Genomic DNA, 12,657 nt, shown 5'->3' on the forward strand with positions numbered 1-12,657 from the left:
TTGAATTTGAACTTCCAAATTTTTTCATAATTGTGTAACGCTCGTGAAAACGTTTTGTAAATGCCTGTTATACATCGTGGGAAAAAAAAAGTTGGCAAAATGTGAATCTGGGCCAATGTTAGGGAGAGGCAAATTGGGCTCTTGTCCAGGGCTGTCTGTTACTAGGTAGAGACCAGTGGTGGAAAACTCGGGTCTAAGCTAGGACCATTCATTGGTGATATTTATCAATTAAGGCTAGGATTATATGGCGACTTTGGTCACAGGAAACCGAGACTGTTGCATTGCAGCTTTGCAAGTAATAATTGTGAAAATAGTGACACTACCACCCGTGATGTGATGCACCGCCGACATGACATGTTTCCATATATCAAGCAAAGTAGGTGTTGTGATGACGGAGTATATCTGGTGTGTAGTCTCGTGTACATGGGGGTCGTAACCACGTTGGCCTCAATAGGGTAGAGGGTAGTGGGTAGGAGAGATTTCTGGGTAGACTCGTGTAAAAAGTGCAGGATGTATACATTTTATTACATAAAAAATTATAAAGAAATAAATAGGTAAAATATGCCAAAATACATAGACACAAGAAAAAATTGGTGAGTGGGCCAAAGGAAAACATACATAACTATACCTCATACAGTATAAACAGAGAATAATAACATGGAATCAAATTGAGTTATCACTGTAAAAATACATGTATTAATCAACAACCAATGTTAGGTAAGATGATATTGGAACCCAAGTGGGCTACATCAGAACACCCTAAAAAGATCCAGATTCCAAGAATGCCCAGAAGGGCAGGATACTTTGGAAAAGACTATATAGAATAGAATGCTAAGGCTCACCCACCATCCACCCGACGCGCGTTTCGCAACTGCTTCGTCCAGGGTTGCTGGTGGGGAATAACGCCGCTGTATATATTTGGAAAGATAACTAATCACTGAAATTACCTGAGCGTTGATCACCTATAGTAGAAATGACAAAGCTTAACCCCTTCACCCCCGGAGCTTTTTCCGTTTTTCCGTTTTCGTTTTTCGCTCCCCTCCTTCCCAGAGCCATAACTTTTTTTATTTTTCCGTCAATTTGGCCATGTGAGGGCTTATTTTTTGCGGGACGAGTTGTACTTTTGAACGACATCATTGGTTTTAGCATGTCGTGTACTAGAAAACGGGAAAAAAATTCCAAGTGCAGTGAAATTGCAAAAAAAGTGCAATCCCACACTTGTTTTTTGCTTGCCTATTTTGCTAGGTTCACTAAATGCTAAAACTGACCTGCCATTATGATTCTCCAGGTCAGTACGAGTTCATAGACACCTAACATGACTAGGTTATTTTTCACCTAAGTGGTGAAAAAAAATTCCAAACTTTGCAAAAAACAAAACAAAACAAAATTGCGCCATTTTCCGATACTCGTAGCGTCTCCATTTTTCGTGATCTGGGGTCAGGTGAGGGCTTATTTTTTGCGTGCCGAGCTGGCGTTTTTAATGATAGCATTTTGGTGCAGATATGTTCTTTTGATCGCCCGTTATTGCATTTTAATGCAATGTCGTGGCGACCAAAAAAACGTAAATCTGGCGTTTCGAATTTTTTTCTCATTACGCCATTTAGCGATCAGATTAATGCTTTTTTTTTATTGATAGATCGGGCGATTCTGAACGCGGCGATACCAAATATGTGTAGGTTGGGGTTTTTTTTAATTGATTTATTTTGATTGGGGCGAAAGGGGGGTGATTTAAACTTTTATATTTTTTTTATTTTTTTCACATTTTTTAAAACTTTTTTTTTTTACTTTTGCCATGCTTCTATAGCCTCCATGGGACGCTAGAAGCAGGCACAGCCCGATCGGCTCTGCTATGCAGCAGTGATCATAAGATCGCTGCTACACAGCAGATTTGCAGGTGTGCTGTGAGCGCCGACCACAGGGGGGCGCTCACAGCCACCGGCAATCAGTAACCATAGAGGTCTCAAGGACCTCTATGGTTACAATGGAGGAGCATCGCCGACCCCCGATCATGTGACGGGGGTCGGCGATGCGCTCATATCCGGCCGCACGGCCGGATGCGGTAGTTAAATGCCGCTGTCTGCGTTTGACAGCGGCATTTAACTAGTTAATAGGCGCGCGCAGATCGCGATTCTGCTCGCGCCTATTGCGGGCACATGTCAGCTGTTCAAAACAGCTGACATGTCCCGGCTTTGATGTGCGCTCACCGCCGGAGCGCACATCAAAGCGGGGGTCCCGACATGTGACGTACTATACCGTCAGATGTCGGGAAGGGGTTAAAAAAGGCACTGGACCATGCACAAAGAAAAAATAAAATGGATATGGACTGACATTGCTTCGTAGACTCTAGCATATCATAGACCCTAGCATAAAAGTCAAAGACTAAACCTTTCTTAAGCATAATTTTTGCATAAATGCACAACTACATCAATACGCCTGTAGCTCGCCATTGGGCCGTATTGTTTTTTTTTTCCATTGAAGGTTAGACAGTGTTACAATACAGCTCTGGCAAAAATTAAGAGACCACTGCAAAATTTTCAGTTTGTCTGAATTTTCTCTTTACAGGTATATTTTTGGGTAAAATGTAAATTGTTCTTTTATTCTATAAACTACTGACAACATGTCTCCAAAGTTCCAAGCAATACATTTTGTATTTATTTTCTGAAAATGAGAAATGGTCAAAATAACAAAAAATGCATTGCTTTTAGACCTCAAATAATGCAAAGAAAGCAAGTTCATAATCATTTAGAAACAACAATACTAATGTTCCAATTCAGGAAAGTTCAGAAATCAATATGTTGTGGAATAACCATGATTTTAGCATTATTTTTTCAGCTTTCATGCATCTTGGCATGATTTCCACCAGTCTTTCACACTACTTTTGGGTGACCTTATGCCACTCCTGGTTCAAAAATGAACGCTGTTCTTTGTTTGATGGTTTGTGACTATCCATCATCCTCTTAATTACATTCCAGAGGTTTTCAATGGGGTTCAGGTCTGGAGATTGGGCTGCCCAAGACAGGGATTTGATGTGGTGGTCCTTCATCCACACCTTGATTGACCTAGTTGTGTGGCATGGCGCATTGTCCTGCTGGAAAAAACAGTCCTCAGAGTTGGGGAACATTGCCTGAGCTGAAGGAATCAACTGTTTTTCCAGGATAACCTTGTATGCGGCTTGATTCATACGTCCATTGCAAAGATTAACCTGCCCAATTCCAGCCTTGCTGAAGCATCCCCAGATCATCACCGATCCTCCACTAAACTTCACAGTCTGTGCAAGACACTGTGGCTTGTACGCCTCTCCAGGTCTCTGTCTAACCATTAGACGACCAGGTGTTGGGCAAAGCTGAAAATTAGACATGCAGCGCCCCAGAGTCCTGGTCGTTGCAGTAATGTCGCTCTGCCACTAAGGGGAGCGATGTTACGTCTGATTGCACTAAAGGAGTTCACCTGACCAGGTATCACAGTCACACATTACACTTCACACTCCGGCCACCAGGGGGAGCAAAGGGTTCTATGTATTAGGCCACTCCTCACACTCTGGTAAAACTGGGGGTTGGATAGGAAGTTAGGGAGAAGCTGACTGGGTTTTGCCCAGGTAACATCTAGTGAGAGAGCATTACTTGGGAAGATTCAGGGAGGACCTGTCAGGGGTGAGATCCTGACAGTGGCCTAGAGAAAGGACAGATCGTTACGGAGTCGTGCCTGCACCTCATTGCGGCGGCATCTTAAGAAAGGACACGAAGCGAAGGATATTGTGGAGAAGTGAGAAACGAGATCACAGCACAAAGGAGATAGAACCAGAAGGAGTCGTGCCCCAAGATCAGCAACATCCTTCTGAGGCGCGTAGCCGGCGGCCGGAACGCCGAGGAAGTAACAGACTCTACGCATTACTTTAAACTACGGCCGGGCAGTTAACTTTAGGTTGGCTGTCTCACCTTTTTCACCTAATGAAGACAACGGAGGCAATTGTGGGAGAGGGGCGTCTCCAGAGTCCCTATAAAATAACTCCAGGCCTACCCTGTCATACGGGTGCGTCCTATCCATATCTTCTGGGGGACGGAGAGAGAAAGAACAGAAACATACACGACAGTTGTGAGGACTATCCCGTGGTGCTCAGCAGGGAAGTACTACAACACCCAGGCGCTAGTAGGTAGGCTACTGATTTCCACCTGCAAATGGAACTCTGGATGTGCCTTCGGACCGGCCGGTCTCAGCCAGCCCTGATAGCAGTGCTCTGGATTGCGGATGCCGAAGCCTTCAGTAAAAAGGTAAAGAGACTGCAACCCTGTGTCCTCGTTATTTACTGCGACCTACACCGTCATCTACATCTTTAATTGGACGCCCCTTAGCAGGGCCACGGACCGGGTCAGGCCACCATTACATCCCCAGAACCGAAAGAGAGAGACCCGGTACCGAGTACCCCGCTGCCCTGCGTTTGGGGGCTGCTCCAACTTGGCGTCACGAACAGGATTTACTTAAGCCTGAAGAATCAGGTCATGTGTGCCTTGGAACTGTGACTGAATTGTGCTTGAATCCTGATTTATTGCAAAGACTGTGTATTGCTATTTGCCGCCAAAAGTTCCTGCCAAAACCGCCACCATTACAGCGCAACTCAGAGCGCAGGAGAAGAAGAAGGGCATGGAATTGTGGGAGTGGACAAACTGAAGAGCGTGAAGACAATGGCCGCCCAGTCTAAACACTGCTGTATCCTGAGGACGTGTCCGTCAGCAGCCGAGGTCCACCTTCTCATTCTCTGTGGGGGGTGGAGACCATGGAGACGGGGCCGCCCCCGAAAGAGAGCGCGGGAAGAAGACCCAGAGGAGGGGACAGACATGGCGACTTCCAGGCAGCCACATGGGGACACTCCGGCCCGGTGTAGGGCCTCATCCCCAGAAGCGAACCCGGATCCACCATCGCTGAGGGGATTGACCTTCGCAGAGTTGCCCATGGGGAAACTCAGCAGCCAGTCGTCGGAGGAATGGGTGGCCACGGCCGAAGCCCGGTAGCTGGAGTGCTGCCGAGAAGCCCACTCTCATGTGAGTGCCAGGCTTGGCCACCCTGCGGAGATCCGTCTGTCTCCCGCGTTCCCCTCTTCACCCGCTCAGACCGCGGAGGACCCACGGACCCCACCACCAGGCCGTGAGCTGCGGGAGCAGGACCTGAAGATCCTGCCCTGGATGGAACACTGGTGGCGCTTGGTGGCTGCGTGGAGAAAAAAGACCCGACCCGCGGCCACGATTGATCTGAAGGGCGATGTGGACGATTCCCCGCCACAATGGGGAGTCGTTGTGGCCTTCAACCCCTGGGAAGGAGAGGGATTGGTGCAGGAGATTGGACTACCTGTGAGGGTCCGCGTTGACAGAGGTGAGGTGGAACCCTGCTACGGACAGGAGGATGCTGTCCGCGATCTGCGCCCAGAAGACCGGGCCTGCAACGGGAACGACCGCTGCCCCTGATCAAGCTGAGCAGAACCCGGACTCCGCCCTTTCCCGGCCAGGGAGGAGGGTGTGCAGGGTAAGACCTTTGCTGTTACCCAAGTAAACCCCAGAATCAGAACAACTGTAAATAGTTCTCTAAAACTGCTTTTTTTGTTTTGCTGCTTTAAACCCGACCAGAGTTAGTCCTTAAAGGGATCCCTTAGTTGACCCGGGATCCCTGAAGTTTTATGTTTTGCACAACGTTCATCACTGTTTTAAAAGACTGCCGAATCATGGACGGTGAATGATTCACAAACTGTTGTTGTATATAGTTTGCACCTTCTTAAAGGTGCCCCCTACTGTTTTTACAAAAAGAAGAGCTTTTTGAAGAGACTGTTCCGGATTACAGCGCAGAAGTTCTTGCTTTATCAGACTGGCAAATCGATAGTTTGCACTACCTCAAAGAGACTTGAGATGTCCCTCTTAAAGGGAATGTTTACTGTTGCACTTAGCCAAAATACAATGTTGCCTTAAGAGAGTTAAATAGTAATAATGTTACATAGGAATAGTAAGTCGTTTGTTAGATAGCAATAGGAAAATGTTTAATGATGTTCTCTAGAGATTGAGGATGAAGGAAAGTTGAAGACTGAGCTTCAATAAAGTGAACCCGTAGGGGTTAGTGAGTCCTCCGGAAAGCCATAAGAAGATGGTTGGTGAATTTGAACTTGGGAAAATAAAGGAAAGTTAATTTGTACTATAGTGTTTTATAGAAGGCCTTTAGTGGGTACCTGCCCTTACGCCCTTAAAGGAGAAAGTTAAATTATCGTTCAGAATTTGCACTTAGTAGATAGAATGCCCGGCTGGGTAATAATGGTTATTTATAGTCAGTTATTTAATAAATGTTATTTAAAATCTTAAGCACTATGTAAATATGTTTTTGTTTGTAACGTTCAAGTGTCCTCACCTCCCATAAAGGGAAGCACTGTTAAATTTACTTGTTTATTGCATTTCAAAATTTTGTATGTCTTTTGCTAACATGTATTGCTGTTCTTCTTTCCCAGTCCGGGAGTACTGGATTTAACCGGGGGGGAGTGCAGCGCCCCAGAGTCCTGGTCGTTGCAGTAATGTTGCTCTGCCACTAAGGGGAGCGATGTTACGTCTGATTGCACTAAAGGAGTTCACCTGACCAGGTATCACAGTCACACATTACACTTCACACTCCGGCCACCAGGGGGAGCAAAGGGTTCTATGTATTAGGCCACTCCTCACACTCTGGTAAAACTGGGGGTTGGATAGGAAGTTAGGGAGAAGCTGACTGGGTTTTGCTCAGGCAACATCTAGTGAGAGGAGAGCGTTACTTGGGAAGATTCAGGGGGGTCCCTGTCAGGGGTGGGATCCTGACAGTGGCCTAGCGAAAGGACAGATCGTTACAGAGCCGTGTCTGCACCTCATTGCGGCGGCATCTTAAGAAAGGACACGAAGCGAAGGATATTGTGGGGAAGTGAGAAACGAGATCACAGCACAAAGGCGATAGAACCAGTAGGAGTCGTGCCCCGAGATCGGCAACATCCTACTGAGGCGCGTAGCCGGTGGCCGGAACACCGAGAAAGTAACAGACTTTACGCATTACTTTGAACCAACGGCAGGACAGTTAATTTTAGGTTGGCTGTCTCACCTTTTTCACCTAATTGTTGTGAATTCCGTTCTCAGGCTCCCTCCTGTGGTCATGAGTGGTACTGTGTGAATTTGTTCTTGGGATCCCTCTGGTGGCCTTTAGCGATATGGCTGGTCTTGGCTGGGCTCAGCTGATTCATTTCCTGCCTATGCTGGGCCTATTTAATTCACCTGGCCCTTCATTTGTTGCCTGCTGTCGATGTATTCAGTGCTATTCTGATCTCTCCTGACTTCATTCGTTACCAGTCTCTCCAAGAGAAGCTAAGTTTTTGTTTGTTCATTTTCTGCTCATCAGTGTTCAATATGTTTCTTAGAATATGATGAGTTCTGTCCAGCTTGCTAATATGTGATTTCCTTGCTTGCTGGTAGCTCTGGGGCACAGAGTTTCTCCCCTCACACCGTTAGTTGGTGTGGGGGTTCTTGCATTCTCTGCGTGGATATTTTTGTATAGGGTTTTGTACTGACCGCACAGCTTCCTCGCTATCTAGTGTTAGCGGGCCTCATTTTGCTAAACCTGTTTCATTTCTACGTTTGTATTTTCCCCTTACCTCACCGTTATTATTTGTGGGGGGCTTTCTATATCTTTGGGGTTATTTCTCTTGAGGCAAGTGAGGTATTTGCCTTCTCTCTAGGGGTAGCTAGTTTCTCAGGCTGTGAAGAGACGTCTAGGATTTTTCTAGGCACGTTCCATGGCTACCTTTAGTGTGTGTTGGATAGGATCAGGATTGCGGTCAGTCCAGTTACCACATCCCCAGAGCTCGTCCTATGTTCGTCTACTTAGCTGGTCAGATTTGTGATCCTAAGCCACTAAGGATCATTACAGTACAGCAGGCCAAAAGTGTTAATGCAGCAGAAGAGGGAGAAGAGAAATTCGGAGGTCATTTTTTTTTTTCTCTGCACTGTGTTTAGCCTCTCTCCTCCCCTTAATCTCTGGGTGGCTTTGAACTCAGCTGCAGATATGGACATTCAGAGTCTGTCTTCTAGTGTGGATCATCTCACTGCAAGGGTACTGGGCATTCAGGATTATGTAGTCCGCAGTCCTATGTCAGAGCCTAAAATACCCATTCCTGAGCTGTTTTCCGGAGATAGATCTAGGTTTTTGAACTTTAAGAATAATTGTAAGTTATTTCTTTCTCTGAGACCTCACTCCTCTGGTGATTCTGTTCAGCAAGTTAAAATTATTATCTCCTTGTTACGCAGTGACCCTCAAGATTGGGCATTCGCTCTGGCGCCAGGAGATCCTGCATTGCTAAATGTGGATGCGTTTTTTCTGGCGCTTGGAGTGCTTTATGAGGAACCAAATCTGGTAGACCAAGCAGAGAAAGCTTTGCTGGCTCTCTCTCAGGGTCAAGATGAAGCAGAGGTGTACTGTCAGAAGTTTAGGAAGTGGTCTGTGCTCACTCAATGGAATGAGTGCGCCCTGGTGGCGATTTTCAGAAAGGGTCTCTCTGAAGCCCTTAAAGATGTTATGGTGGGGTTCCCCACGCCTGCGGGTCTGAATGAGTCAATGTCTTTGGCCATTCAGATTGATCGGCGTTTGCGGGAGCGCAAACCTGTGCACCATCTGGCGGTATTTTCTGAGCAGAAATCTGAGCCTATGCAATGCGACAGGATTTTGACTAGAGTTGAACGGCAAAACTACAGACGTCAGAATGGGTTGTGCTATTACTGTGGTGATTCTGCTCATGTTATCTCAGCATGCTCTAAGCGCACAAAAGGGTTTACCAAGTCTGTCACCATTGGTACTGTACAACCTAAATTCATTTTGTCTGTTACTTTGATTTGCTCTCTGTCATCCTACTCAGTTATGGCTTTTGTGGATTCAGGTGCCGCCCTGAATCTGATGGATTTGTCATTTGCCAGGCGCTGTGGTTTTATCTTGGAGCCTTTACAATTCCCTATTCCACTAAGGGGAATTGACGCTACGCCATTGGCCAAGAATAAACCTCAGTACTGGACTCAAGTGACTATGTGTATGGCTCCTGCACATCAGGAGGTGATTCGCTTTCTTGTGCTACATAATTTGCATGATGTTGTAGTGTTGGGTCTGCCATGGCTGCAGGCTCATAATCCAGTCCTGGATTGGAAAGCAATGTCTGTGTCAAGTTGGGGTTGCCAGGGAATTCATGGCGATGCCCCTTTGGTGTCAATTGCTTCTTCTACTCCTTCTGAAGTCCCTGAATTTTTGTCAGACTACCAGGATGTATTTGATGAGCCCAAATCCAGTGCCCTACCTCCTCATAGGGATTGTGATTGTGCTATAAATTTGATTCCTGGTAGTAAGTTCCCTAAGGGACGACTTTTTAATTTGTCTGTACCAGAGCATGCCGCTATGCGGAGTTATATAAAGAAGTCCTTGGAGAAGGGGCATATTCGCCCGTCCTCGTCCCCTTTGGGTGCGGGGTTCTTTTTTGTGGCCAAGAAGGATGGTTCTCTGAGACCCTGTATAGATTATCGCCTTCTAAATAACATCACGGTCAAATTTCAGTACCCCTTGCCACTGTTGTCCGATCTGTTTGCCCGGATTAAGGGGGCCAGTTGGTTCACCAAGATAGCTCTTCGAGGAGCGTATAATCTTGTGCGCATAATACAGGGCGATGAATGGAAAACAGCATTTAATACGCCCGAAGGCCATTTTGAGTACTTGGTGATGCCTTTTGGGCTTTCTAATGCCCCCTCTGTGTTTCAGTCTTCATGCACGACATCTTCCGAGAGTATCTGGATGGATTTATGATTGTGTACCTGGATGATATTTTGGTCTTTTCTGATGATTGGGACCTTCATGTGAAGCAGGTCAGGATGGTATTTCAGGTCCTGCGTGCCAATGCCTTGTTTGTGAAGGGCTCTAAATGTCTCTTCGGAGTCCAGAAGGTTTCCTTTTTGGGCTTTATTTTTTCTCCTTCTACTATTGAGAGGAATCCAGTCAAGGTTCAGGCTATTCATGACTGGACTCAACCTACATCTGTGAAGAGTCTTCAGAAGTTCTTGGGTTTTGCTAATTTTTACCGTCGCTTCATCACTAATTTTTCTAGTGTGGTTAAGCCTTTGACGGATTTGACCAAGAAGGGTTCTGATCTTACGAATTGGTCTCCTGCGGCCGTGGAGGCCTTTCAGGAGCTGAAACGTTGGTTTTCTTCGGCTCCTGTCTTGCGCCAGCCCGATGTCTCTCTTCCCTTTCAGGTCGAGGTTGATGCTTCTGAGATTGGAGCAGGGGCTGTCTTGTCGCAGAAAAGCTCTGATGGGTCTGTGATGAGACCATGTGCTTTCTTTTCAAGAAAGTTTTCGCCTGCCGAGCGGAATTATGATGTTGGTAATCGTGAGTTGTTGGCGATGAAGTGGGCATTTGAGGAGTGGCGACATTGGCTTGAGGGAGCCAAGCATCGTGTGGTGGTCTTGACGGATCACAAGAATTTGACTTATCTCGAGTCTGCCAAGCGGTTGAATCCGAGACAGGCTCGATGGTCGCTGTTTTTCTCTCGTTTCAATTTTGTGGTCTCATATCTTCCGGGTTCGAAAAACGTGAAGGCTGATGCCCTTTCTAGGAGTTTTGTACCTGACTCCCCGGAAGTTTCTGAACCGACTGGTGTCCTCAAAGAGGGGGTGATTTTGTCTGCCATCTCTCCTGATCTGCGACGAGTGTTGCAGGAATTTCAGGCCAATAGACCTGATCGTTGTCCACCGGAGAGACTGTTTGTCCCGGACAGATGGACCAGTAGAGTTATTTCCGAGGTCCATTCTTCGGTGTTGGCGGGTCATCCTGGGATTTTTGGCACCAGGGATTTGGTGGCGAGGTCCTTTTGGTGGCCATCTTTGTCGCGGGATGTGCATCCCTTTGTGCAGTCCTGTGGGATTTGTGCTCGGGCCAAGCCTTGCTGTTCTCGTGCCAGTGGATTGCTTTTGCCTTTACCTGTCCCGAAGAGGCCTTGGACGCATATTTCCATGGATTTTATTTCGGATCTTCCTGTCTCTCAGAGGATGTCTGTCATCTGGGTGGTTTGTGATCGTTTTTCTAAGATGGTCCATTTGGTTCCCTTGCCTAAGCTGCCTTCTTCCTCCGATTTGGTGCCACTGTTTTTTCAGAATGTGGTTCGTTTACATGGTATTCCGGAGAACATTGTGTCTGACAGAGGATCCCAGTTTGTATCCAGATTTTGGCGGTCCTTTTGTGCTAAGATGGGCATTGAATTGTCTTTTTCGTCGGCCTTCCATCCTCAGACGAACGGCCAAACCGAACGAACTAATCAGACCTTGGAAACTTATTTGAGATGTTTTGTTTCTGCTGATCAGGATGACTGGGTGACCTTTTTGCCTTTGGCTGAGTTTGTCCTCAATAATCGGGCTAGTTCTGCTACTTTGGTTTCACCTTTCTTTTGCAATTTTGGTTTTCATCCTCGTTTTTCCTCGGGTCAGGTTGAGTCCTCTGACTGTCCTGGGGTGGATTCTGTGGTGGATAGGTTGCAGCAGATTTGGAACCATGTGGTGGAAAATTTGACGTTGTCCCAGGAGAAGGCTCGGCGCTTTGCTAACCGCCGTCGCTGTGTGGGTCCCCGACTTCGTGTGGGGGATTTGGTATGGTTGTCTTCTCGTTATGTCCCGATGAAGGTTTCCTCTCCTAAGTTCAAGCCTCGTTTCATCGGTCCTTATAAGATTTTGGAAATCCTCAACCCTGTGTCATTTCGTTTGGACCTCCCTACATCGTTTGCCATTCATAATGTGTTCCATAGGTCATTGTTGCGGAGATATGTGGTGCCTGTGGTCCCTTCTGTTGATCCTCCTGCTCCGGTTTTGGTCGAGGGAGAGTTGGAGTATGTGGTGGAGAAGATCTTGGATTCTCGTATTTCGAGACGGAAGCTTCAGTACTTAGTTAAATGGAAGGGCTATGGTCAGGAGGATAATTCCTGGGTTGTCGCCTCCGATGTCCATGCGGCCGATTTGGTTCATGCCTTTCATTCGGCTCATCCTGATCGGCCTGGGAGTTCTGGTGAGGGTTCGGTGACCCCTCCTCAAGGGGGGGGTACTGTTGTGAATTTCGTTCTCATGCTCCCTCCTGTGGTCATGAGTGGTACTGTGTGAATTTGTTCTTGGGATCCCTCTGGTGGCCTATAGCGATATGGCTGGTCTTGGCTGGGCTCAGCTGATTCATTTCCTGCCTATGCTGGGCCTAATTAATTCACCTGGCCCTTCATTTGTTGCCTGCTGTCGATGTATTCAGTGCTATTCTGATCTCTCCTGACTTCATTCGTTACCAGTCTCTCCAAGAGAAGCTAAGTTTTTGTTTGTTCATTTTCTGCTCATCAGTGTTCAATATGTTTCTTAGAATATGATGAGTTCTGTCCAGCTTGCTAATATGTGATTTCCTTGCTTGCTGGTAGCTCTGGGGCATAGAGTTTCTCCCCTCACACCATTAGTTGGTGTGGGGGTTCTTGCATTCTCTGCGTGGATATTTTTGTATAGGGTTTTGTACTGACCGCACAGCTTCCTCGCTATCTTCTGCTATCTAGTGTTAGCGGGCCTCATTTTGCTAAACCTGTTTCATTTCTACGTTTGTATTTTCCCCTTACCTCAC

Source organism: Ranitomeya variabilis, chromosome 1 (assembly GCF_051348905.1).
Source record: "Ranitomeya variabilis isolate aRanVar5 chromosome 1, aRanVar5.hap1, whole genome shotgun sequence".
Classification (NCBI taxonomy): Eukaryota; Metazoa; Chordata; class Amphibia; order Anura; family Dendrobatidae; genus Ranitomeya; species Ranitomeya variabilis.